We start from the raw sequence: 25855 nt of genomic DNA on the forward strand, positions 1-25855 counted from the left end.
GAACCAGGAGCTCAGGGTTCGATTCCCCGTCAGGGCGCACGCCCGGATTGCGGGCTCCGTCCCCAGTGTCGGGCGTGCAGGAGGCAGCCGATCAGTGATTCTCTCCCATCCTTGGTGTTTCTATACATCTCCCTCCCTTCCTCTCCGGAGTCCATAAAAATATATTTTAAAAAATAGTAATTTTTAAAAAAAGAATATTCACGAAGACGGAAGGAGCACCCCGGGCAGACGGCAGGCTCTGCCGCAGCCCCAGCTCCTTTGTCTCCTGAGCAGGAAGCTCTGCCCGAGCCCTTCCCCGAGGGATCGCGCCCTGAATCCACTGACGAACCTTCCCCCCAGGAAAGCAGATGCGACCTCACCTCATCCCGAGCAAACACCCCGCTGGAGCAGGTGTGCCCGGCCCGAAGCATCCCTGCGGGGAACCCCTGATCAGGGCCCGGAGGACGCGATGGTTTCCAGCCACGGCCACAGCCGGGCTCGCTGCCAGGGCCTCCGTGGGGAGTCCCTCCGTGGGGGAGTCCCTCCGTGGGGAGTCCCTCTCTGGGGAGTCCCTGTGCGTGCAGCCCTGGGTGGGGGGACGGGAGTGGCCCACGGACGGGAGTGGCCCCGGAAGTCGGTCTAAGGGCCGGACGCAGCCGCGGACCCAATAACGGGTCTACGGGGATACGTTCTCTTAAGGATGCAAAATCTGAGGCCGCCTGAGAATCGTTAGCGTAGAACGATGGCAGCAAAACGAATGGAACCCGCTAGGTCCGACCCGTGTTCTCCTCACGCACAGGGGAGCCCCCGCCTCTGACCCACAGAGGGGTTCAGGGGTGTCCCGCCTTCCAGGCTGTGGAGGCCCAGCCCCCTGGTCTGCTGGGCCACGTGCCCACTCCTCTCCTGTCTGCTTGCCACGGGGCAAGGCGGATACGGTGGGGGGAGGGGGGGGGTGGGGGCTGTGTCTCGGCTCCCGACACCTGCGTGCGGCCACGACACGGCTTCCTCACGTCGCCCAGCTCTGGCCCCAGTGACTGCCGTGACTCACGTTACAGGCAGACTCCTCGCCTGCTCCTGCCACACCTCAGCCCCCTCCGCTCTCTCCTGCAGGCTCAGCCCTGGTCCCCGTCCCCGTGTCCGTGTCCCTCCCCTGTGGCGCTGATCCCTCCCCTCCCGGAGCCTCCGCTCCTCGGCAGCGTCCTCACCTGCTCTGCTCACCCCTGTACAGAGCGCGCACGAAGGCGACTGAGAGGCATTCGTCTAGAGCAGGGGTCGGCAAACTCCTCCGTCCACAGATCCCAATATCAACAGGACAACGATGGAAATTTCTTTGGAGAGCCACGTTTTTTAAACGTAAACTTCTTCTAACGCCACTTCTTCAACATAGACTCGCCCAGGCCGTGGTATTTTGTGGAAGAGCCACACTCAAGCATGTGGCTCGCGAGCCGCAGTTTGCCGACCACTGGTCTAGAGCAAGCATGTCAAACTCGTGGCCTGCGGCCCGCATGCAGCCCACAACGGATATTTTTGCGGTCCAGCCAATATAACGGTATGAAGGAAACGTTTTTTTTTTTTTAAACTTTTTTTTTTTAAATATATTTTATTGGTATTTTACAGAGAGGAAAGGAGAGGGATAGAAAGCTAGAAACATCGATGAGAGAGAAACATCGATCAGCTGCCTCCTGCACACCTCCCACTGGGGATGTGCCCGCAACCAAGGTACATGCCCTTGACCGGAATCAAACCCGGGACCCTTCAGTCCGCAGGCCGACGCTCTATCCACTGAGCCAAACCGGTTTCGGCGAAGGAAACGTTTTAATAAAAATTTCATAATTTAATTTTTACAATATCCTGTTATACTTAATGAATAGCGAACTGCAACGTTCGCTGATGACTGATGACTATAACCGTGTTGCATTCATTTCCCTTACACGCCTTACACGCAGGGGCACCATTTCTCCCCACCAACACCAGCAGCGAATATTTCAGCAGCCGATGGCCCCGTCATTGGTCTTGGACTGACTTGTCTGGTGTGCACAACAGGAAATACATCGCTTTCGGAGAACAAGAAAAATAGGTTTATTTGCGTGACGCTTACTAATTTGTGCAGTTATTCAGTGCCTGGTAAGTTAATGTTCAAGAAAAAATACTAATTGTTATTAAAATGTTCTATTAGCCGAAACCGGTTTGGCTCAGTGGATAGAGCGTCGGCCTGCGGACTGAGGGGTCCCGGGTTCGATTCCGGCCAAGGGCATGTACCTTGGTTGCGGGCACATCCCCAGTGGGAGGTGTGCAGGAGGCAGCTGATCGATGTTTCTCTCTCATCGATGTTTCTAACTCTCTATCCTTCTCCCTTCCTCTCTGTAAAAAATCAATAAAATATATTTTTAAAAAAATTAAAAAAAAATAAAACGTTCTATTATTTTATGTGAACGATGACTCGTTTAGTTCAGCCCTTGGCCTTCGGCACGTCTCTATCGGAATAAACCTACGTGTCTATGAAACTGGAAGCCTTTGTTTTTTTGCGGCCACATCCACTCAAACCTTGTTTGTCTGGCGGGTCAGCCTCTGAGTGGGACACGCTTGTTCTAGAATGACGGCGCCACGAGTAACAGAGCCCGCTCCGCCCAAGCCGTGGGCCCGTCACGGAGAACACGCTCCACGGACCTGGGCCGGCACAATTCATTCGCCGCCCCACACTCGGCGCGGGCGAACGCGAGGTGACGCTGTTCGAGGGGTCACCCCTCTGCCTCCCCGGCAGCTTCCTGGCAGCAGGGGTTCATGCCCGTGACGCCTGTCACACCGGCCGCCTGGGACGGCGCGCAGGGCCCCGGGCACAGGTGCAGGTGCGGAGGGCCTTCCGGCACCGCGGCCTCCTCTGCGTTGGAATAAAAATGCTCGTCGGCCCAACACCTGGACGTGACAAGTGTCCAAAGACCCCGTCCAGGCCCCGTGCTCCGGCTGGGCCCCGGGAGGCGGCCGGCTTCCTCCCCCTGGGACCGGGGGACGCCCGAGCCAGACCCGCCGCGTCTCCCGGCCCCTGCTCCCTGCTCGGTCACTTGCGTGGGGGGACAGGGCTCCCCGCGCGGTAAGACACGGGACGTGTTCTGAGGAAGAAGGATGTGGCGACAGCCGTGGCGACGCTAAGAAACGCACACGGGAGGCCACGCACGAGGGAGAGTTACCCCAGAACGAGCAGCACGGCCACGGCATCCTCAGCCTCAGCCGCGTGTGACCCACAGGGACCCGCCAGCCTCACACGCTCACCGCAGGGAAACGGGCGGGTTCAGACGGCGCCACGGAGGGCAGAGGCCACCCACCCGGGGTCTGAGGACAGAGGGCAGAGGTCACCCACCCGGGGTCTGAGGACGGAGGGCAGAGGCCACCCACCCGGGGTCTGAGGACAGAGGGCAGAGGTCACCCACCCGGGGTCTGAGGACGGAGGGCAGAGGCCACCCACCCGGGGTCTGAGGACGGAGGGCAGAGGCCACCCACCCGGGGTCTGAGGACAGAGGGCAGAGGCCACCCACCCGGGGTCTGAGGACAGAGGGCAGAGGCCACCCACCCGGGGTCTGAGGACAGAGGGCAGAGGTCACCCACCCGGGGTCTGAGGACAGAGGGCAGAGGTCACGCACCCGGGGTCTGAGGACAGAGGGCAGAGGTCACCCACCCGGGGTCTGAGGACGGAGGGCAGAGGTCACCCTCCCGGGGTCTGAGAACGGAGGGCAGAGGCCACCCACCCGGGGTCTGAGGACAAGAGGACAGAGGTCACCCACCCGGGGTCTGAGGACGGAGGGCAGAGGTCACCCACCCGGGGTCTGAGGACGGAGGGCAGAGGTCACGCACCCGGGGTCTGAGGACAAGAGGACAGAGGTCACCCACCTGGGGTCTGAGGACGGAGGGCAGAGGTCACCCACCCGGGGTCTGAGGACGGAGGGCAGAGGTCACCCACCCGGGGTCTGAGGACGGAGGGCAGAGGTCACGCACCCGGGGTCTGAGGACAAGAGGACAGAGGTCATCCACCCGGGGTCTGAGAACGGAGGGCAGAGGTCACGCACCCGGGGTCTGAGGACGGAGGGCAGAGGTCACGCACCCGGGGTCTGAGGACGGAGGGCAGAGGTCACGCACCCGGGGTCTGAGGACGTCACCCCGGACCAGGCTATGAACCTGCGGAGCACGAAGCATCTCTGTCCCGAGGCCAGTTCACCTCTCTCCGCCGCCTGGCTACGCGGGTCTGTAAATGCCACAGGCAGGGAACTGGGTCTTTCCAGGCGAGCTGGAGAAAATGACTGTGTGTCAACGGTGTGTTCCGGCGTGAGAGCGGGCCAGCAGGGAGGGGAGGGGAGGGGAGGGGAAGGGAGGAGAGGAGAGGGGAGGGGAGGGGAGGGGAGGGGAGGGGAGGGAGGGGAGGGGAGGGAGGGGAGGCGCACCCCACCAGGCCTCCTGCGAGTCGGCACGGAGCCCTCACTACGGCCGCGGCCGCAGGACACGCTTCAATTACGGGAGCAGCTTTCTGCGCCCAGAACACGCGGGAGAGCTGGGTTTGCGGGCCAGGAGGTGGGCGGTCCCTGGCTCGGCTGGCGGTGCCAACTGGGTTTGTCCTGGCGAGAACCCCGACCTGGCTCGCTCCCGTGTCCCGAATGCTCCTGAGCTCTCCTCTCCCCGCACATTCAACCCTGAGTCTCGCTGGAGACTGTCCCATCGAGTCCCTTTTAAAAATATATTCTTATTGATGTCAGAGAGGAAGGGAGAGGGAGAGAGAGAGAGAGAGAGACATCAGTGATGAGAGAGAAACATCGATCAGCTGCCTCCTGCACACCTCCCACTGGGGATGTGCCCGCAACCAAGGTACATGCCCTTGACCGGAATCGAACCCGGGACCCTTCAGTCCGCAGGCCGACGCTCTATCCACTGAGCCAAACCGGTTTCGGCCCATTCAGTCCTTTTTAAAAATATATTCTTATTGATGTCAGAGAGGAAGGGAGAGGGAGAGAGAGAGAGAAAGAGAGAGAGAGACATCAGTGATGACAGAGAATCATGGATCGGCTGCCTCCTGCACGCCCCCCCCCCCCCCCCCCCCCCGCCACTGGGGATCAAGCCCACAACCCGGGCGTGCGCCTCAACCAGGGATCAAACCGTGACCTCCCGGTTCCTAGGTCAACGCTCACCCCGAGCCCCGCCGGCCGGGCTGTGTGTTATCGCCTTCCCATCTAAGCACAACTCTGGGAAAGAAACGCAACCGGGATCTAACTCCCAGGAAGCGACCAGCCTTCCCGAGAGGCGAGGCCAGGCCGTGAGGACCCCCATCGGACTGAAGAAGAAAGGGAGGCGTGTCTGTCCTTCCTGTCCAACAGCGAACGGGTCCCACGGTGTTCGAAGGGAGAAGACAAGAAAAGGCGTAAAGAAAACACACGATAAACCCAAGAGCCGGGAGGATATCTGGGGGCAGCTTTGTTTCAGACACAGAGCAGGGTTCTCCAAGTCACACACACACACACGGCCCTCGGCCGGCATCAACCACCCCATGAGCTCACAACCCCTTCAGTGCCAAGGCCGGCAGAGGAGGCAGGAAGTAAACAGACCACGGGGCGGGGGGGGGGGGGGCTGGGGGGAGCCGCCGACACCCTGCAGGGGTGTGGGAGCCAGAGGCACACAGCCACGCCGCCCACTCGTGTGCAGACACAACCCCAAGACCCCTCCTCTCCCGGGAGGAAGCCGAGGGCCAGAGGAAGCTGGGCCGGCGGGAGCGGCCGCGGTCTGTGACCCTCTGGGCACCCCGAAGCTTCCTCCCCAGGTGTCCGCCCCTCACCGCCCGTGCCCGCCCTGGCTGCTCGCGCCACCGACGATGAAAGGCATTTGGAACCGGGAACTGGCTCGGACTCCACGTCTCCAGCAAAACAGCAGCCGAGCCCCCCGCCCCGCTCTGAGCGCCTGCGGGGGCAGAAGCCAGCGTCCCTGGGCCGAGCCCCAGGCCAGAGGGTGAGCCCGATCCTATAGGCATCACACCCGATGGGAGCGACCAAAGTCTGCGCCCCCAAAGCTGCTGTGAACCCTGGGCGTCTGAACCCCGACTGGTGCGGGCCACGGGGGACAGCCTCCGGGTCGGCTAACGCCACGGCCTGATGGTCAAGCCCACGGGGGCGGGAACGCACAGCACCCGTCTCTCTCCACGGCCTGTATCCTCAGGTGTGTGCGGCCCAACGTGGGGCGTGGCATCTGCACCGAGGTGTCAGGCCCACCCCCCCCACCCCCCCGCTCTCCTCCCCTCCACCCGGCATCCTCCTTGCCCAGATGCACAGAAAGGGCCTGATGGGGACGGGGCGGCCGGCCCAGGACCCTTCGGGAAATCAGTCACGGTCACGTGGGCTCTCCCAGAAAGTGGCCACACAGGCTGTGGCTTGGTGCAAGGACGCCACATCCACGTCCCGGGAGCTCGCACCAGGACTCAGAGAGAGGCGGCCACGTGGTGGCCGGGGTTCCAGCCGCCGCACGACTTGGGAACTGCCCCGAGGGACACGGCTCGCTTCTCGAGGTTCCCGCTGAGACGCCCACGGGAAGGGACGTGATGGGGGGGGGGTCTCTTTACCAGGCTGCTCTACCCAAAACACAGCTCCCGTTCCTCCGAAACGGGGTGATGGCTCAGGGTGGAAGGACGGACGGAGAGCCTGCCCTCTCGGTCTGTCTGTCCGTCCATCGCTGTCCCAGCCGTCAGCTGGGTTTGACTGTGAGTCGCCCCTTCCCCAGCCGTCCGTCCTAGGGGTGCAGCAGGAACAGCGGCAAGTCCTCGATGAGCCAGACCCCTCACACGTGCTCGGGGCCCTTCTGGAACCCCCCCCCCCAAGCTCAGGCGGTGCTGGGGGACCGCCTCGCTGTCTGCCCCGAGGGCCAAGCTGCGTGGCGTGTCCGCAGCTTCTTTGGGAACCGGGGCTGCGCGTTGGCTCTGGCACGCAGGCTGGGTTTGGCGGGCATTTAGGGGAGCCGGTTCAGCCGCCCGCACTTCCCACGCCCATGTGGTCGGAGAGCTGGACCGTGGGCGGGCGGGGGGGTGGGGGGGAGCCATGGAAACGCACAGCCCAGAAACGGCGTGTGGTCTGTCCGCCGGAGAGAGTCGGTCCCAGAGGGACCCATCGCGAGGAGACCAGTGACACGCCCGAAGCCAACGAGACAGACACCAAAACGGGGCCTCGCGTCACCACATCCCTGCGACGGACACGTGCCGCCACCGGGCCTTCCACCGCCCGCCGGGCCGGGCTCCCGGGACGCCAGCAGCAGACTCACGCCGGGTCGCTCTGTGCGACGTCCAGGCAGGCCCAAAGGAGCTATGCCGGGGGGGGGGGGGGGGGCGAGCGCACCACTTCCCAGCTGGGTCTCCTCCTGGGGGGGAGGGGGGGAAGGGGGAGGGGAGGGGGAAGGGGGAGGGGAGGGGGAAGGGGGAGGGGGAGGCGGGGGCGAGCGCACCACTTCCCAGCTGTGTCTCCTCCTGGGGGGGAGGGGGAGGGGAGGGGAGGGGGAGGGTTTGGCAGCAGGAGGGCCTGCAGGGGCCCAGAGCGTGGAACCGGTCCTGCCCCACCAGCCTGAGTGGCCTCGGCTTCCCGTTGGTGCCCGTCAGGTCACGGGCGTGCCCTATGTCTGTTTGCGGCGTTGGGTTTTATGATTTTCATCACCGAGGCGCGCTGGGTTACCAAAGGCGGCTCTTCGTCCTTGGGACGGTCACACGGCCCCCCCTTCCCGCCGGAGCCCCTCCGGTGCGCGCCCCCAGGACGGAGCGAGCTTGTCTGACAGCCGGTGTTGTATTTTTCTTCCCAAACACACATCGGATGAACATCTGGGTTCTCTTGGCTCGTAGTTTGTTTTAAATTTCCGTTTCTTTACTCACGAGTGAGGTTAGCGGCCTGTATTTTTCTTTAACTGCTTTTGTCTGATTTCGAGGGAGCCCCCGCCCCCCTCCCCATGTTTATGTTTTTCCTGCTCCTTGCAAGATTCCGCGTCCGCTTGGAATGACTGCCCTCGGAACTTGGCGGCGCTCCGATGACAGCAAGACGTGCGCCTTCTTTACTGGAAGGGTTCTCGTCACTCAGGTCTGCCAAGGCTCGTACAGGGACTGGAACGCCTGCCTCTGCGAGTCTGTTCTCTTAAACTGCCGTTTTCCCAGGCACAGACTCGTGGTTTCCTACGTGACAAGTTAAAACGGGCCCTTTAGGTGTGAGTCTCCGAGGCCCCGACATCCAACGACGGTTGTACCTTGGGAAGCACACAGGCACGCCCGCTCCCCACCGGGGACGGCCTCCCGCTCCCCACCGGGGTCGGCCTCCCGCTCCCCACCGGGGACGGCTTCCCGCTCCCCACCGGGGACGGCTTCCCGCTCCCCACCGGGGACGGCTTCCCGCTCCCCACCGGGGTCGGCTTCCCGCTCCCCACCGGGGACGGCTTCCCGCTCCCCACCGGGGACGGCTTCCCGCTCCCCACCGGGGACGGCTTCCCGCTCCCCACCGGGGTCGGCCTCCCGCTCCCCACCGGGGACGGCTTCCCGCTCCCCACCGGGGACGGCTTCCCGCTCCCCACCGGGGACGGCTTCCCGCTCCCCACCGGGGTCGGCTTCCCGCTCCCCACCGGGGACGGCTTCCCGCTCCCCACCGGGGACGGCTTCCCGCTCACGGGAAGAAACCCACGCACTGCGAGTTCCTGCGTGCGCGAGCTCCTGGGGCAGGAAGCGGCCACGCTGGGTCCCCCGCGGTCCCCTGAATGCCCGTGCTGAGCTGGCTCCGCCGCCCCACGGCGCCTCTCATCGGCTTCCCGTGGCCAAACGGAAAAAAGGGGGAAGGACCTGAACGGACACTTTTCCAAAGAAGACAGTCAGATGGCCCGCAGGTGTGCAGAAAGCTGCGCGACATCACGCATCATCAGGGAAATGCAAATCAGGACCACACCCGGCACCGCCACACCCGTCGGGACGACCGTCATCACGATGGCACGGCACGTCAGTGCTGGCGAGGCTGCGGGGCGGGACCGTCTGTGGGGCCTGCGCCGTCTGCGGGATGGAGCTGGCACGGCCTGGCGTCTCCTCACAACGTTGGACGTGGCACCGCCGCCGACCCCGCGGCCCGTCCGGGTGTGATGCAAAGGCAGCGAACTCGCTACCGGGAACCGGGGGTCTGTGCCGTGGCCACCACAGCCTGTCACAGTGGCCGAGATGCGGACACGCCCGGCGTCGGCGGACAGATGGACGGACAGAGAAGAGGGGCGTTTACCTAGGGGCTGCTGTTCAGCCTTGAAGGAGCAGGACCCGCGGCCTCCGGCCCCCACAGGATACCCTGCAGGGTCTGGGCCGGGGAGGGGCGTTGACTATTCTCAGGGCTTCTGCTCAGATGGGCTCAAAACACGCCTTGTCCGTGTGTGTGAGCTTTTAACCCTGTCACCGCCCTTCACGGGGTCCATGGCTGTGGCTCCCGACCCCGAGGGTCCAGACCACGTGGCCTGAGGGTCTGTCTGCTCAGGCTGTCCTGGCACCTCTCCTGTGCAGGCGCCACAGGGCTCAGCGGGGAGGTGAGGGTGCGCTCACACCCAGCCCCCCGCGCCTCGGCTTGGCTGTGTCTGTGCCCGCACCCTCCGCGGTTCACATCGGTCAGAGAAAAGCATGAAAGCAGAGTGGCCGTTTCCTCGTTCCTCCCTCATGGCCCGAGCGCACAGCCTTGCAGATCCCAGGTGACCTTGCCGATGACAGACAGGTGACCTTGCCGATGACAGACAGGTGACCTTGTAGATGACTGACAGGTGACCTTGCCGATGACAGACAGGTGACCTTGCAGATGACAGAGAGGTGACCTTGCCGATGACTGACAGGTGACCTTGCAGATGACAGGGGACCTTAGAGATGACAGGTGACCTTGCAGATGACAGGGGACCTTAGAGATGACAGGTGACCTTGCAGATGACAGGGGACCTTAGAGATGACAGGTGACCTTGCAGATGACAGAGGACCTTGCCGATGACTGACAGGTGACCTTGCAGATGACAGGGGACCTTGCCGATGACAGACAGGTGACCTTGCAGATGACAGGGGACCTTGCCGATGACAGACAGGTGACCTTGCAGATGACAGGGGACCTTGCCGATGACAGACAGGTGACCTTGCCAATGACTGACAGGTGACCTTGTAGATGACTGACAGGTGACCTTGCCGATGACTGACAGGTGACCTTGCCAATGACTGACAGGTGACCTTGTAGATGACTGACAGGTGACCTTGTAGATGACAGAGAGGTGACCTTGCAGATGACAGGGGACCTTGCCGATGACAGACAGGTGACCTTGCAGATGACAGAGGACCTTGCCGATGACTGACAGGTGACCTTGCAGATGACAGGGGACCTTAGAGATGACAGGTGACCTTAGAGATGACAGGTGACCTTGCCGATGACAGGGGACCTTGCCGATGATAGACAGGTGACCTTGCCGATGACTGACAGGTGACCTTGCAGATGACAGAGAGGTGACCTTGCCGATGACAGGGAACCTTAGAGATGACAGGTGACCTTGCCGATGACAGGGGACCTTGCCGATGACAGACAGGTGACCTTGCAGATGACAGGGGACCTTGCCAATGACTGACAGGTGACCTTGCAGATGACAGGGGACCTTAGAGATGACAGGTGACCTTGCCGATGACAGGGGACCTTATAGATGACAGGTGACCTTGCCGATGACAGACAGGTGACCTTGTAGATGACAGGGGACCTTGCCAAGGACAGATGACCTTCCAGATGACAGGTGACCTTGCCGATGACAGGTGCGCGGTGAATGTCCGCTGCCCAGTGTGTCTGTGGACATCACCCATCCCAGGGAGGGGGTCCTATCCTGCCTCCCGCCTGCGGCCTCCCTGCCGCTCCCAGCGGGCGTGGGCACGCTGAGCGGCTCCGGCTCCTGAGACCAGAGGGCGGAGCCCACCCCAGCACACACAGGAGACTGACCCGGGCGCTCGAACCAAATGAAAAGGGAACAAGGAACTAAAAGTGAAAAACAGAGAAACTGCAATGGAGATACCTGTGGTTTTCACGCTTTATTTTCACCGAACCTGCGGCCACGGCGTCTCAGAACGGCCCCTGGAAATCGGAAAGTATCGCTGGCCGGCCCCCTCGGCCGCTCGAGGCCGAGAACTGAGCAGTTGCTGACCGTTTCCGTTCTGGTCGGAGCCGAGCGACCTGAGCTGCAGGGCCAGGGACGGGGCGGGCTGTGCAGACGCCGCGGCCCCGGGGCTGAGCCAGGCCAAGGCCCCAGATTCACCGAAGATTGCTTTCGGTTTGTTTTTTTTTTACTCGTCACGTTCTCCACTCGAGGAAAACAAAACTCTCAGACGTCGCTCCTGGGACCACAGAACGAGGTGCCGGTGGCTCTGTCCATGGAGACGTCTTGTAAGCCTCGGCACCGGGAAACAGTGCAGGCCCCGCCTCAGGCTCCCTGTCTGGGGGGTCGGCCTCGCCCACACGAGTCTGTAAGGAGGGAGCGAGGGAGCCGGCGCTGCTGCAGGCCTGGCATTTGCTGCAGACAGGCTGGGGGAGGGCAGCGAGGGGCAGGTGAGCGCCAGGGGCCTGCAGGGGCTGCACGAGGAGCTGCAGTGACCTTCTTACACCCCAGGAGATGTCTCCCTCCTCCCCGCCCCCACCCCCCGGAACAGTGAACGCCCTGAGCAGCGGTCCCCTCGGACCAGCCTCTCACGGGGCCCCCTCTGCTTGGCCACGGGGTACAGCAGCCCCTGACCTCCCGAGCTAGAGAAATACACACTCACGCATCGAGGCCGTTCCAGTCGCGGCCTCCCCGTTCCGGGGCGTTTAAAGCAGCCAGGCGACCCCTCCGTGCACCCTCTTTCTAGAGGACTTCCCACGCCTCCCCTCGCCCCCCCAAACCGTGAGCCCCCTCCTCGGCCATGACTTTGTTTCCATTTCACAAAGAAAAACAGAAGCCACCGGAAGACCCCACAGCCTCCTGCTCTGAGGGCCCCAGGCCGGCACCCACGCGTCCGTCACCGTCCATCCCCCCAGGAACTGTCTGCGTCCCCCGGCATCCACAACCCCACCTTTGCCAGACGCACCTCTCCCTCCACTAAAGAACCACTCCTGGCGACCCTCGGCCCCCAGCGGCCCCGTCATTCCCACCAGCGTGTGCATATACTGCCAACGCCCGGCTGGTGGGCTCAGGGGGTGGGCATCGACCCAGGAACCAGGAGGTCCCGGTCCGACTCCCGGTCAAGGCCACATGCCAGGTTTTGGGCCCGATCCCCAGGGTGGGGCGTGCAGGAGGCAGCCGATCCATGATTCTCTCTCGTCACTGATGTTTCTCTCTCTCCCTCTTCCTTCCTCTCTGACATCATTAAGAAATAAACGTAAAAAAAATATATAAAAATAAAAGTAAAAAAGCAAATGGCTAACGCTCCCACAGAAACACAATCCCGTGGCCTCATTTAGCCCCTGCCCGGCTCCCCTCTCGGAAGCGGTGGCAGCAATCCGTGTCCCCGATGCTCCCCTCCACCCCTCCCCCCAAACCCACACCAGTGGGGCGTGCTGCCGCAGCCGCCGGACCCACACGGCATTTTACTGTGTTTGCCAAAGCCACCGCTAAGCTGCCGGCGCGCAGCCAACGCCCAGCGCCCCGCCCTGGCTCACCCGGCCCATCAGGACACAGTTCCTCGCCCCGCCCGCCAGGGGCCATTTCCTGGGACTCCCCACAGCCACACTCGGGGACACCGCCTCTCGGTCCGTCCCCCCTGGGTCTCCTCTGCTGGCTTTGCCTCTGGACCTCACGAATCGGGAAGGTCCCAGGGCCCAGACCCCCCACCTTCTCCTTTCACTGGGATCTCATCTCATCTCACCCTTTCACCGTCACCCCACGACTCCCACTGCGTTTCTAGCCCGACCACTGTCTCCAGCGCGCATGTGGGTACAGCCGCCGCCCCGTGGGGGTCCCATCGTCTCCAACGCGACACGTTCCAAACGGAGCTTCCGCTCTCTCGGCGCCTAGACCGTCGCCACCTGCAGACTTGCCCACCGCAGGCGGCGACAGCTTCATCTGAAACCCACGACACCACCCACACTTCCTCCCACGCCGCCTCTGCCAGGAGCCCAGGGCCGATCCGCAGACGCACCCAGAACGGGGCCCCGTTCCCCACCTCCCCGGCTCGCGGGGGAGCAGGCCCGCTCTCTGTCGTCTGAACCGCCCAGGGCGTCAATGGAGCTCTCCCATGGCCTCTAACTGTCCTCTGACCCTCCCCCTGCCCCCACCCGCCTGCGCTATCACCAACGCAGAGGCCGGGGCGAGCCCGTGAAAGTGGGTGCAAATCCCATCCCCCCTCTGCTTCAACCCTGCGCCCACTGCCCATCGTAAAACCTAGGCTTCCCCCAAGAATCAGCAAGGCCAGGTAAGGGGTTCCTGCCAGCCCTGAGGACAGGCCCCGGGCTCACTGCTCCCACACCCCTCCCAGCCCCCCCTCCCCGCCCCCGACGCTGCCCCGCCCACTCGCTGGTGTGGTGGGGCCACTGCCCCGGCCCTGCCTTCTTCTCCCTGCAACACTCCTGCTCCCGACACTAAACAGCAGCTCCCAGCTTCCCACGCTCCTTAAATCCATGGTCAATGTCGCCTTCCCGGCGAGAGCTCCCGGCCCCTTCCATTTAAAGCTACGCCCTGCCCGGCGCTCCCAACGCCGTCCCCTTCTTCTCTCCTCCACAATGCTACGGAACACCGCGTGTCCCCTGCTGCTTCACGCTGCCCGTGGTGTCGGCCTGTCCCTCCCTGCCTGTCCCCTCCCCACCCCCCCACGCACGCCGAGAGCAGGGCTCGTGTCTGTGTCCCTGGATCCCGAGTCAGAAGAGCGCCCGCACAGCCAGGGGCCCAGCCCGCACGCTCTCCATGAACGAGGGAGCCGGTCAGGCCCAAGACGCACCCTCTGGTATTCCTACCCTGCTCCCTGGTCTACGGCACCGGCACCGCGCCCCCAGGCCTACGGCACCGGCACCGCGCCCTCAGGTCTATGGCACCGGCACCGCGCCCCCAGGCCTACGGCACCGGCACCACGCTCCCTGGTCCACGGCACCAGCACACCCCCTGGTCTACGGCACCGGCACCGCGCCCCCAGGTCTACGGCACCGGCACCGCGCCCCCAGGTCTACGGCACCGGCACCGCGCCCCCAGGTCTACGGCACCGGCACCGCGCCCCCAGGTCTACGGCACCGGCACCGCGCCCCCTGGTCTACGGCACCGGCACCGCGCCCCCAGGTCTACGGCACCGGCACCGCGCCCCCAGGTCTACGGCACCGGCACACTCCCAGGTCTACGGCACCGGCACCGCGCCCCCAGGTCTACGGCACCGGCACCGCACCCCCAGGTCTACGGCACCGGCACACTCCCAGGTCTACGGCACCGGCACACTCCCAGGTCTACGGCACCGGCACCGCGCCCCCAGGTCTACGGCACCGGCACCGCGCCCCCAGGTCTACGGCACCGGCACCGCGCCCCCTGGTCTACGGCACCGGCACCGCGCCCCCTGGTCTACGGCACCGGCACCGCGCCCCCTGGTCTACGGCACCGGCACACTCCCAGGTCTACGGCACCGGCACACTCCCAGGTCTACGGCACCGGCACCGCGCCCCCAGGCCTACGGCACCGGCACCGCGCCCCCAGGTCTACGGCACCGGCACCGCGCCCCCAGGTCTACGGCACCGGCACACTCCCAGGTCTACGGCACCGGCACCGCGCCCCCAGGTCTACGGCACCGGCACCGCACCCCCAGGTCTACGGCACCGGCACACTCCCAGGTCTACGGCACCGGCACCGCACTCCCAGGTCTACGGCACCGGCACCGCCCCCAGGTCTACGGCACCGGCACCGCGCCCCCAGGTCTACGGCACCGGCACCGCGCCCCCTGGTCTATGGCACCGGCACCGCGCCCCCTGGTCTACGGCACCGGCACCGCGCCCCCTGGTCTACGGCACCGGCACCGCGCCCCCTGGTCTACGGCACCGGCACACTCCCAGGTCTACGGCACCGGCACACTCCCAGGTCTACGGCACCGGCACCGCCCCCAGGTCTACGGCACCGGCACCGCGCCCCCAGGTCTACGGCACCGGCACCGCGCCCCCTGGTCTACGGCACCGGCACACTCCCAGGTCTACGGCACCGGCACACTCCCAGGTCTACGGCACCGGCACCGCCCCCAGGTCTACGGCACCGGCACCGCGCCCCCAGGTCTACGGCACCGGCACCGCGCCCCCAGGTCTACGGCACCGGCACACTCCCAGGTCTACGGCACTGGCACCGTGCCCCCTGGTCTACGGCACCGGCACCGCGCCCCCTGGTCTACGGCACCGGCACACTCCCAGGTCTACGGCACCGGCACACTCCCAGGTCTACGGCACCGGCACCGCGCCCCCAGGCCTACGGCACCGGCACCGCGCCCCCAGGTCTACGGCACCGGCACACTCCCAGGTCTACGGCACCGGCACACTCCCAGGTCTACGGCACCGGCACCGCGCCCCCAGGTCTACGGCACCGGCACCGCGCCCCCAGGTCTACGGCACCGGCACCGCGCCCCCAGGTCTACGGCACCGGCACCGCGCCCCCAGGCTGTGAGGAGCCGGGCGTGAGCCCTGCGTGGGGATCTGTACAAACGTCACCGTAACAGCACACACACTGTGCCGAGGTCCAGCCTCACAGTCATCGGGACGGGGCTGGGCCACGCTCCTATGGTGCGGCTCGTGTGGTGTGGAGACGCACTTACTGGTAGGCCTTCCGTCTTCCCCGGCAACGGCCTGCGATTCCACTAAGAAGACGGCGACGAAGCTTTGCCAATTCAAACCTTCCGAATGCCAAGTTACCTCTGAGAAGGCCGGGGAGGAGGAGACGACTGTCTTCTGGCCAAATCCTGGTGTCCAGGTGTGCTGGGTCTAGGTGTGCGGGATCCAGGTGTGCGGGGTCCAGGTGTGCTGGGTCCAGATGTGCGGGGTCCAGGTGTGCTGGGTCCAGGTGTGCTGGTGTTCAGGTATGCGGGGTCCAGGTGTGCAGGGTCCAGGTGTGCTGGGTCCAGATGTGCGCGGTCCAGGTGTGCTGGTGTTCAGGTGTGCTGGGTCCAGGTGTGCTGGGTCCAGATGTGCTGGTGTTCAGGTGTGCTGGGTCCAGGTGTGCAGGGTCCAGGTGTGCTGGGTCCAGATGTGCGGGATCCAGGTGTGCGTGGTCCAGGTGTGCTGGGTCCAGATGTGCGGGGTCCAGGTGTGCTGGGTCCAGGTGTGCTGGTGTTCAGGTATACGGGGTCCAGGTGTGCAGGGTCCAGGTGTGCTGGGTCCAGATGTGCGCGGTCCAGGTGTGCTGGTGTTCAGGTGTGCTGGGTCCAGGTGTGCAGGGTCCAGGTGTGCTGGGTCCAGGTGTGCGGGATCCAGGTGTGCGTGGTCCAGGTGTGCTGGGTCCAGATGTGCGGGGTCCAGGTGTGCTGGGTCCAGGTGTGCTGGTGTTCAGGTATACGGGGTCCAGGTGTGCAGGGTCCAGGTGTGCTGGGTCCAGATGTGCGCGGTCCAGGTGTGCTGGTGTTCAGGTGTGCTGGGTCCAGGTGTGCAGGGTCCAGGTGTGCTGGGTCCAGGTGTGCTGGGTCCAGGTGTGCTGGGTCCAGATGTGCTGGGTCCAGGTGTGCTGGTGTTCAGGTGTGCCCGTGTGCAGCGGTGCCTCCGCGGGCTCCTCCCCTCATGCCCGGTCACGCGTGTGGAGAAGTGGGGCAAGGTCTCTGGGCACCGCAGCGTGTCACGGCCCGCAGGCCACCGAGCACCTGGGAAACAGGAGGGCACGGAGCTCAGAGAGCGGCCTGCGGGGGGAGGGGGAGGGAGCACACGGCCCTCACGCTGCTGCGTCCAAGTGCGAACAAACCACCCCGCAAAGCCAGCCTGGTGCCAGCACGCACCGAACGTTCTTTCAGCCGCTCACCCGCCTCATCAATTGTATGCACGTCAACACACAAACATTGGACGCGACGCGGGGCCTCCCAATGAAAGAAATGGACTAACCAGGGGTCCTCAGACTGTTTAAACAGGGGGCCAGTTCACTGTCCCTCAGACTGTGGGAGGGCCGGACTATAGTTTAAAAAAAAACTATGAACAAATTCCTATGCGCACTGCGGGCCCGGGACGCGTCGGCCGCTAAGCAGGACAGGCAGCGGCCCCCGGCGGGCCGGATCCATGTCCTCGGCGGGCCGCATGTGGCCCGCGGGCCGTCGTTTGAGGACCCCTGGAACGGTGCCGTAGTTCACCTATCTGATCAGCAACGACTAGAAATTCTATGTGGCTGAATAAAAATTCAGTATCGTTGACTGTGGTAAAGGAAGACTTTCACTTATTTTTTTGGGAATATAATAATGGATGCCATTTGGAAAATGACTTGGACGTAGGTAAAATATAAACTATACAGACCTTGGACCCACATATGCCACCCACCCTGAGAATTTACTCGATGGCCGGACTGGCACCCAGGTGTCATATGTGACGAACAGCACATTCTCGGCAGCACACTGGGCAGGCACCAACACTGGGGAGCCACTTAAGAGCCGTGAAGGGGGACACACGGAGGAAGACATATAGTGTCACCCCCGTAAGTGAGAATGAGCGAGACCGCCCCAGGTGTCAGTATGAGCTGGTGTCTAAGACAGAACAGCAAAAAAAGGAAAGGCGTCGTAGACAGCAATTTCTATAAATCCGACGTGTGAACACACATGTGAGGGAAACGCTTACACCCCTAACTTTTCTAGAATTTAAAAAAAAAAGGAAAGCCGGTAGAAAATCCACGTCCTCTTCCCCTGGCCCCTCCCCGGCCCCATTTTCTTTACTGCAGCCCAGGGAACGGAGCCTTTCCAGCTGAAGGTTTTGATGAGGGTGTGACCCTGAGCTCACACACACCCAGAGAGAAGAATTCCTGTCCGCGCACCTCACAGAAGATCACATAACGAATGAAGCCGGGTAATCCCTCCTTCGGAAAACTGCTGTTTGAACTACTCTGTTATTCTCAGACAGCCCCTTATTCTGTGGGTCAACTCTGTTATTCTTAGACAGTCCCTTATTCTGTGGGTCAACTCTGTTATTCTTAGTCCCTTATTCTGTGGGTCAACTCTGCTTTCTCAGACAGTCCCTTATTCTGTGGGTCAACTCTGCTATTCTTAGTCCCTTATTCTGTAGGTCAACTCTGTTATTCTCAGACAGTCCCTTATTCTGTGGGTCAACTCTGTTATTCTCAGACAGTCCCTTATTCTGTGGGTCAACTCTGCTATTCTTAGCCCCTTATTCTGTGGGTCAACTCTGTTATTCTCAGACAGTCCCTTATTCTGTGGGTCAACGCTGTTATTCTCAGACAGTCCCTTATTCTGTGGGTCAACGCTGTTATTCTCAGACAGTCCCTTATTCTGTGGGTCAACGCTGTTATTCTCAGACAGTCCCTTATTCTGTGGGTCAACGCTGTTATTCTCAGACAGTCCCTTATTCTGTGGGTCAGCGCTGTTATTCTCAGACAGTCCCTTATTCTGTGGGTCAACTCTGCTATTTTTAGCCCCTTATTCTGTGGGTCAACTCTGTTATTCTCAGACAGTCCCTTATTCTGTGGGTCAACTCTGTTATTCTCAGACAGTCCCTTATTCTGTGGGTCAACTCTGTTATTCTTAGACAGTCCCTTATTCTGTAGGTCAACTCTGTTATTCTTAGACAGTCCCTTATTCTGTGGGTCAACTCTGTTATTCTCAGACAGTCCCTTATTCTGTGGGTCAACTCTGTTATTCTCAGACAGTCCCTTATTCTGTCGGTCAACTCTGTTATTCTTAGCCCCTTATTCTGTGGGTCAACTCTGTTATTCTTAGTCCCTTATTCTGTGGGTCAACTCTGTTATTCTCAGACAGTCCCTTATTCTGTGGGTCAACTCTGTTATTCTCAGACAGTCCCTTATTCTGTGGGTCAACTCTGTTATTCTCAGACAGTTCCTTATTCTGCGGGTCAACGCTGTTATTCTTAGACAGTCCCTTATTCTGTGGGTCAACTCTGTTATTCTCAGACAGTCCCTTATTCTGTGGGTCAACTCCGCTATTCTTAGCCCCTTATTCTGTAGGCCAACTCTGTTATTCTTAGACAGTCCCTTATTCTGTAGGTCAACTCTGTTATTCTCAGACAGTCCCTTATTCTGTGGGTCAACTCCGCTATTCTTAGCCCCTTATTCTGTAGGTCAACTCTGTTATTCTCAGACAGTCCCTTATTCTGTGGGTCAACTCTGTTATTCTTAGACAGTCCCTTATTCTGTAGGTCAACTCTGTTATTCTTAGACAGTCCCTTATTCTGTGGGTCAACTCTGTTATTCTCAGACAGTCCCTTATTCTGTGGGTCAACTCTGTTATTTTTAGACAGTCCCTTATTCTGTAGGTCAACTCTGTTATTCTTAGACAGTCCCTTATTCTGTGGGTCAACTCTGTTATTCTTAGACAGTCCCTTATTCTGTGGGTCAACTCTGTTATTCTCAGACAGTCCCTTATTCTGTGGGTCAACTCTGTTATTCTTAGTCCCTTATTCTGTGGGTCAACTCTGTTATTCTCAGACAGTCCCTTATTCTGTGGGTCAACTCTGTTATTCTTAGACAGTCCCTTATTCTGTGGGTCAACTCTGTTATTCTTAGACAGTCCCTTATTCTGTGGGTCAACTCTGTTATTCTCAGACAGCCCCTTATTCTGTGGGTCAACTCTGTTATTCTTAGTCCCTTATTCTGTGGGTCAACTCTGTTATTCTTAGACAGTCCCTTATTCTGTGGGTCAACTCTGTTATTCTCAGACAGTCCCTTATTCTGTGGGTCAACTCTGTTATTCTTAGTCCCTTATTCTGTGGGTCAACTCTGTTATTCTCAGACAGTCCCTTATTCTGTGGGTCAACTCTGTTATTCTTAGACAGTCCCTTATTCTGTGGGTCAACTCTGTTATTCTTAGACAGTCCCTTATTCTGTGGGTCAACTCTGTTATTCTCAGACAGTCCCTTATTCTGTGGGTCAACTCTGTTATTCTCAGACAGTCCCTTATTCTGTGGGTCAACGCTGTTATTCTCAGACAGTTCCTTATTCTGCGGGTCAACGCTGTTATTCTTAGACAGTCCCTTATTCTGTAGGTCAACTCTGTTATTCTCAGTTCCTTATTCTGTGGGTCAACGCTGTTATTCTTAGACAGTCCCTTATTCTGTGGGTCAACTCTGTTATTCTTAGTCCCTTATTCTGAGAATAACAGAGTTGACCTACAGAATAAGGGACTTGTTAGTCCCCGCACACCTGGACCCCGCACACCTGGACCCAGCACACCTGGACCTCAGACAGTCCCTTATCCTGTGGGTCAACTCTGTTATTCTCAGACAGTCCCTTATTCTGTGGGTAAACTCTGTTATTCTCAGACAGTCCCTTATTCTGTGGGTCAACTCTGTTATTCTTAGATAGTCCCTTATTCTGTGGGTCAACTCTGTTATTCTTAGACAGTCCCTTATTCTGTAGGTCAACGCTGTTATTCTCAGACAGTCCCTTATTCTGTGGGTCAACGCTGTTATTCTTAGATAGTCCCTTATTCTGTAGGTCAACTCTGTTATTCTCAGACAGTCCCTTATTCTGTGGGTCAACTCTGTTATTCTTAGTCCCTTATTCTGTGGGTCAACTCTGTTATTCTCAGACAGTCCCTTATTCTGTAGGTCAACTCTGTTATTCTCAGACAGCCCCTTATTCTGTAGGTCAACTCTGTTATTCTCAGACAGCCCCTTATTCTGTAGGTCAACTCCGCTATTCTTAGCCCCTTATTCTGTAGGTCAGCTCCGTTATTCTTAGATAGTCCCTTATCCTGTGAAATAACTGTTTTTGTTTAAGTAATAGTAAAAGATAGTCTTAACTGTCTGACCTTGCAAGCTAGCCGTCTAAGGTAATAGACTAACATTGATAGTAATTCCCATATTCCAGGGGTGGGCAAACTTTTTGACTCGAGGGCCACCATGGGTTCTTAAACTGGACCGGAGGGCCGGAACAAAAGCATGGATGGAGTGTTTGTGTGAACTAATATAAATTCAAAGTAAAGGAGCGGAGGGGAGAGCAAGAGAACCCTCCGCTCTTTCGGCTCCGCGGGCCGGATAGAACAGCCGAACGGGCCGGATCCGGCCCGCGGGCCGTAGTTTGCCCACAGCTACCATATTCTCATGCCAAGTGTTAGCTCACTATGTACTCAAGGCTGCAAACCGTTCATTAACCATCACCTACACTGAGCTCTTGGTGAAGTCTGCAAAGAGGCTGGGAAAGTATAAACACGGGAAACTTCCCGTAAGTTGTTTGCTCAGAGATTTGGAGGGGACACCTCCCTCGGGGCCGCGCAATCAACGACTCCTGATTAACTGGCTCACCGAGGCGCTGTGTGTCTCGCTCGCTGACTGCCGATACCACAGGTAAGTGCGTGTCGCCGCCTCGGCATGAACATCCCGCACAAAGGGCCCCCGGCTCCGCATTCTGGGCTCCGGGATGGGGCCTGCTGGGCATCCACCAGGTGAGCCCCGAGCTCTTCCTTCTCCTCCCGTCTCCCTCCCTCCCTCTCCTTCCACTGTCAGTGGCCATCCGGTGGCCAGCACAGACGCCTGCTCCGGAGGCAGAGCCCGCGCCTCCGCTGCCTGACCCGCAGGACACGGGGAGCCCCCACGGGCCTCCCCAGCCTCTCGCTCTCCGGGTGGAGGCTGTCTCGTGGCTGCTGCTGAATTCCAAGCCCCAACTTCGAACCTCCCCAGAGCTCCCCGCGAGCGCCAGCGTCCGCAGCCTGCCGTGGAGGGTTTCGCGCGCGTGATCCATGTGACGTGCAGATGAATGGAGGTCTTGTCCGGCCCCCATAAAGCTGCCTCTGTTCAGGGGCCCTGCACACAAACGGCTCGCACGCGGGAGACAGAGGCCCTCAGTCTCGCGTTCCCGTGGCCCTGGCCCAGCGTCTCCCCATCTGCCGGCTCCGGGGGCGGGGGCATCGTGGGCTGCTCCTCGGGGGCCGGGGCTGTTGGTCAGAGGGCAGCCCGGAGCACCTTCGCCCGCTCGCTGGCTGTTAGTTCGTGACACGAGCTGTTTCTTCGTTCTCTCGCGGGGACGGAGGGCGTGTGGCTAATTCGACCGTCGCCCGCGTCCAAGAAATGACTCGCAAAAGTGCATCTGATGGGGAGGCATCAGCCGGCTTACAAAGAACCCGCTGTCTGGCCCAGCGACACTGAACGGGGCGCAGACTAAGGCTTCTGATCACAGAGGCGTGACCCAGCGAGACAGCCATTTCTTTGGGATGGGGGACACGGCTCGGGGACACACCCTGCCGTCCATCTCGAACGCGAACCTCACTTAGAAAACAGTCCCTTCGACGGTGTAGTTTTGAAAGGGAGTAAGACAGGTCTGTGTGTGGTGACAAGAAAAACCTTCAAGTTAGCCCTAACCGGTGTGGCTCAGTGGATGGAGCGTTGGCCTGCGGACTGAAGGGTCCCAGGTTCGATTCCGGTCAAGGGCGTGTACCTTGGTTGCAGGCACATCCCCAGTGGGAGGTGTGCAGGAGGCAGCTGATGGATGTTTCTCTCTCATCGATGTTTCTAACTCTCAATCCTTCTCCCTTCCTCTCTGTAAAAAATCAATAAAATATATTTTTTAAAAAAAACCTTCAAGTTAAACAGGAAGAAGAGCACCAGGTAGCCGTTTCCCACTGAAATCCTAGTTCCTACCACCAACTACCTGAGGCTCAGCTACCTACAACAGCACCCGCCCACACGGCACGCCAACAGGCAGGGGAAGTCACAGCCCGCGGAGGCAGAGCGAGCACCAGAACCGGACTGAGGCGTGGCGCCCACGTGGGACTTACCAGCACCAGACAGAGGATCTCAAGGACGATGATGAACCCACGAAGGGCTCTCAGGGAAAAGGCAGACAACATGCAACAGTTAAATGGGTCACAGAAGCACAAAGATGGAATGAGAAATAATGATCTCAGCCCTGACCGCTGTGGCTCAGTGGATAGAGCGTCGGCCTGTGGACTGAAGGGTCCCAGGTTCTATTCCAGTCAAGGGCATGGACCTTGGGTTGCGGGCACATCCCCAGTAAGGGGTGTGCAGGAGGCAGCTGATCGGTGTTTCTCTCTCCTCGATGTTTCTAACCCCCTCTCCCTCTCCTTCCCTCTGTGTAAAAAACCAATAAAATATTTTTAAAAAAATAATGATCTCAGTAAATGCCAGAATAAAGACAGGGTCCAGACTGGAGAAAGGGTCCAGACTGATTAACTGGCTCACGGAGGCGCAGTGTGTCACCAACAGAGGGAACACGGCCAAGAGGAAGATCAGTGGAGCCGGACCGGAGGGCAACAGAAAATTCCTGGATGACAAACCACAACAAGCCACAGAATGAATGTATATAGACACACACCCCCCCCCCAAGGTAATCTCAAAATGTGCAAGATATGCGTGATTGGAAATCAGAAGGAAGAGAGAGAGAGAACGGAGCGGAAAAATATTGGAAGCAAGAATGGCCAGAGGTTTTCCAAAGCCAATGACAGACACCCAACCGCAGCTTCAGGGTGTCCACCGACCCCCAAGGAGGATAAACACCCAAAACGCTCACCTGGGCCTCTCGCACTCCACCGCGAAGGCCAAAGGCACTGGACGCCTAGAGGAGGAAGGAAGAGAACTGGATCCCATTTCCCTTCAGAAACCACACCAGCAAACAAGCCAAAGGCAAGAGAGAGAAAGCAACGGCGAACATGGTAGATAGTCACCACCGATAGCAATAATCACTTTAAAGGCAAACAGTCTAAATACGCCAGTTAAAATACAGAGATTTCCCAGGACGGAGAAGAAAAAAGGAAGGCTTACCTATATGTTGTCTGAAGAAACACACTTCGAAGAAGAAGACTGGTTAACAGCAAAAATAACTATGGGTTAGGGGATTATAACATACGAGAGGCCTGGTGCATGAAATTCGTGCACTGGGGGGGAAGGGTTGTCCCTCAGCCCAGCCTGCACCCTCTCCAATCTGGGACCCCTCGGGGGATGTCCGACTGCCGGTTTAGGCCCGATCCCGCGGGGGTTGGACCGGCAGTCGGACATCCCTCTCACAATCTGGGACTGCTGGCTCTTAACCACTTGCCTGCCTGCCTGCCTGCCTGATTGCCCCCTAACTGCTCCCCTGCCGGCATGATTGACACCTAACTGCTCCCCTGCCGGCCTGATCATCCCCAACTGCCCTCCCCTGCCAGCCCGGTCACCCCCAACTGCCCTTCCCTACAGGCCTGGTCACCCCCAACTGCCCTACCCTGCAGGCCTGGTCACCCCCAACTGCCCTCACCTGCCGGCCCGATCATCCCCAACTGCCCTCCTCTGCAGGCCTGGTCGCCCCCAACTGCCCTCACCTGCTGGCCCGATCACCCCCAACTGCCCTCCCCTGCAGGCCCGGTCGCCCCCAACTGCCCTCCCCTGCAGGCCTGGTCACCCCCAACTGCCCTCCCCTGCCGGCCATCTTGTGACAGTGTGGGGGCGGCCATCTTGTGACAACATAGGGGTGGCCATCTTGTGATGCAAGAGCATAAGGGTCAATTTGCATATTACCTCTTTATTATATAGGATTATTATATAGGACAGTGGTCGGCAAACGGTGGCTCACGAGCCACATGTGGCTCTTTGGCCCCTTGAGTGTGGCTCTTCCACAAAATACCACGGCCTGGGCGAGTCTATTTTGAAGAAGTGGCGTCAGAAGAAGTTTAAGTTTAAAAAATTTGGCTCTCAAAAGAAATTTCAATCGTTGTCCTGTTGATATTTGGCTCTGTGGACTAAGGAGTTTGCCGACCACTGGCCTAGCTCCTGCGGAACATTTCAGGCTGTGAAGCAGACCACAAAACAAAACAGAAATCAGACAAAGGAAGCTTCCCCATCATAAGGGGACTCGGCCAGGAGCCACTCGCCGGAACATCGCTGGGAAACCCCCAAATATCTGGAGGGTAAACAGCACGTCTGTAAGTAACACGCGGGCCCAAGAGCACGCCTCCAGGGAGCCCGGGAACATTGTGAACTCGGGGAAAATGACAACGCGGCCGACCGAAATGAGCAGCGGGCAGCGAAAGGCACGTATCGGAGAGGAAGAAAGATCTAAGATTAACACCCGAGCTCCCCGTTCGGGAAGAGCCACCTTCCCCGAAGGCAAGCCGAGGAAAAGCCATAGACACGCCGGCGCAGTGTCAGCGACAGCAACGTCCAGAGCCGGTTGGGTGAAGGACCACTCACACTGACAACCCTCGGGCGGGGCTGCCCCGGACGGTCAGGACGGCTACAGCAGCCCTCGGGAGAAGGTCTGGTCAAGCTCAGCCCACGGCCACGGGCCTGCTGTCTCCACCAGCAACGCCACGGGCTCCTGGCATTCTCGCCGGAAACAGAGGAAAGCCTCGGTCAGAGGAGGCAAGTGCGGAAAGCAGGGGCGATGGCGTCGTTCCGTGCAGCCGTCCCGTCCCCGCGTGAGCTGCGAAGGCACGGAGAACAGTAACACACGTGGTGGGGCTAACGCTTCCCATCCGTGCGGACTGGAGGGCCGGATTCACTTCCCATCCGTGCGGACTGGAGGGCCGGATTCGCTTCCCATCCGTGCGGACTGGAGGGCCGGATTCGCTTCCCATCCGTGCGGACTGGAGGGCCGGATTCGATCCAACCAGGAAATGGCTTCCAGATGGAATCTGAGCGCGAGGCAGCGTCCGCCCGAACTCCCAGAGCCCCCCTCCTCCCCCCGCTCCTCACATCTGGCACCTGGCTGCCTCCCGCCCCCGGAGCTCCAAGGGCCACCCGTCCATCTGCCCCCAGAGAGGCCTGCAACGCTTCTGCTTAAC

At 60.2% G+C, this 25855-nt stretch overlaps 1 protein-coding gene across 4 annotated transcripts in view; it reads right to left on the minus strand.

The window, feature by feature from the left end:
* The window catches only part of RNF144A (ring finger protein 144A), a 60768-nt gene that overhangs the window by 24106 nt on the left and 10807 nt on the right, over positions 1–25855 (minus strand). Inside the window, exon 1 of one of the 4 annotated variants that reach the window (XM_080683023.1) lies at positions 15840–16158. The exons of 2 other annotated variants lie outside the window; for them this stretch is intronic. The gene's annotated coding sequence lies outside the window, so the exon portion shown is untranslated. Of the gene's footprint in view, positions 1–15742; positions 15800–15839; positions 16159–25855 lie in introns of those variants that run through there. One more of the 4 variants, XM_080683024.1, reaches the window with a different exon arrangement.

The sequence above is a fragment of the Plecotus auritus genome (assembly GCF_963455305.1).
Source record: "Plecotus auritus genome assembly, chromosome: 8".
NCBI lineage: Eukaryota > Metazoa > Chordata > Mammalia > Chiroptera > Vespertilionidae > Plecotus > Plecotus auritus.